This window comes from Frankliniella occidentalis, unplaced genomic scaffold (assembly GCF_000697945.3).
Source record: "Frankliniella occidentalis isolate FOCC.00 unplaced genomic scaffold, Focc_3.1 Scaffold77, whole genome shotgun sequence".
NCBI lineage: Eukaryota > Metazoa > Arthropoda > Insecta > Thysanoptera > Thripidae > Frankliniella > Frankliniella occidentalis.
In genome coordinates this window covers 221,450-223,555 of record NW_026267207.1, presented here as the reverse complement: position 1 = coordinate 223,555, position 2,106 = coordinate 221,450, and the positions used below count along the sequence as shown (strand labels likewise).

The window sequence follows — 2,106 nt, the reverse complement described above, 5'->3', positions numbered from 1 at the left end:
ATGCCTATTAATTTGTAGAAGGCGAATTGGCCAGCATAATAGTGTCAGTCACACTCAGCCGTGCATTGGTTTTCCTCTGAAAGTGGGGAAACGGGTGGACTCCTCGAACTGGCCAATTTCAGGGCCGTCAAGCTTGGGCGTGTCAGCAATGAGGGGGGAGAAAACTATAGAAGCTGCAGTGGGGCACCCGCGTTTGCTATTCGCCGCCGTCGCGTTTCAGACTGCCACTGTTAGCACCGGCGCTGGAAGCTGTGATACAAGGCCGTCATTCTCTATTCTCTAAATAAAACATTCGGATGAATCTAAAAAAGCATGTCGATAATATACAGTGAGAAAGACGAATAAATGTTTGAAAACAAATGCGTAATTTCTCCGTATAAAGTTTTCGTTATTTTACGAAAAAGTGGGGTTACGAAATGCATCTTAATGACTAATTTACGAAACAGTTTTGGAAGTGTCAATTTACGAAACATTTCGTGAGCTTATAAATACATTTCGTAGCGAATACAAATTTTTGGTTCATAATACATAAGATTTGACAAAATATACACAGATTTCATACTCTTTAGTTAAAGCTTTGTACTTTACAAAGCAATTCGCCAAAAGACGATGTATCGTAATTTGTTAAAACCGAAGTTTTCGCAGAATAAAATTACTCTGGCAAATTTCGTTAAGTCACGATAATTTTTTTGATAGTGGCACAAAAATGATTAAATATTCTTATGATCTCAATACATGTTACTAATTCACTTAACCATTCAAGACATACATTTTCTTGGCCGCCCCTGAGGTACACGCGCTCATGCAGCCACAGCAGCCACAGCAGCAGCAGCAGCAGCTCGGGGGATAGATTACCTGGGCGGTCAGCTTTGGAATGTTGCCGGCGCTGCGTGTTGGCACCCCCGGCGCGCCCATTAGTCATGGCCAGGCTGGGCCTTCGTCTCGCAGGGAGGGACATTAACTGAGCAGAGCTGGCAGCGCGCGCCGCGCACCTGAACACAGGCCGCGCGCGCCCCGACGGGGCCCCGTGCCGCCGGCGCCGTTTGCCAAAGTCATGCGTCGCCCGCCCCGTTCTTTGTTTACTCTGCTCTCTCGCACGGGGCCGTGCGGCGTTGTTCCGTCGCCGTTATTAGCGATTCGCTTCTGTTTCTGGTCGAGGCAGCGGGTAGAGTGACTTGTTTTGCCCGCAAGGCCGTTCTCTCCAGGAAGCTGGGAAACCCTGTCCCTGGCGGTTTCGAGTCACCTGGTTCACGTTTGGGAGTTTTAGTTAAATTCGTGATCTTTCGTTATTTGAAATGTGTGTAACTTTTCCACTGAAAACGCTAGAGTCAGATATCTTGCTCCCCGAAGAGCGAGATCAGTGACACAAAAAATATCGCTCTCGAGCGAGATATCTGACTCACTCAATTTGAGTCATAATTTTCCGTCCCTACCCAATGAGAGTGAGCGAGAGTGAGGTTCCCCACTGCAATTGGGCAAGGTCAGGAAAATCTTACTCCTTCAGAGTGAGAATCCGGTGCATATGGTTCAAATAAGGTTTGCCCTTTAGTCATCGATCTGATCGAGCGAGGCGAAATTGTCTCACTCAGTTCGAGAACGACACCTCACTCAAATGTTCTCAGCGTCGTTACTTCCACATCTGCGTCTACCATATTAATGCACTTCCGTTTAGCGGAGGGTGTCGGGTTAACAACCTGCTTTGATTTGCTTTGTTTTTTTATTATATTTTTGTAAACCCAAATAGTCTCTGAATTGCTTGTTAGCGGAAGGAAACGCCAGGTGACCTACATTCCCACGGCTCCATGGGAAACTTTTTTTTCCATCTCGTGGGTCTCGTCTATTTAATTTCTGGGAGGTAATCCGGGACTAGCTCGGCGGCGCCGCTGTGCGCTGTGTCTCCACGCGCTGGTTTGTTGGTGTTGCCCGCTTGTTCGCCAACTTGGGGCGGAAACGCTTCCGGTATTGAATGAACGGGGGGATAGTATCTTACGGCGACCAGCGTTCGGGCTATCTGGAGCCGAGGCCGGGGGAACGCCAATAAGAAGGAGGGAACTCCAAGAAGCGATCTAACTCTGGGGATCTTGTGGCCGTATCCTGATGCAATTT

General features: G+C 47.9%; 1 protein-coding gene across 1 annotated transcript in view; it reads left to right on the top strand.

The window, feature by feature from the left end:
- LOC113207216 (uncharacterized) overlaps window positions 1-2,106 on the top strand; it is a gene marked incomplete in the record, with an annotated part of 224,296 nt that overhangs the window by 884 nt on the left and 221,306 nt on the right.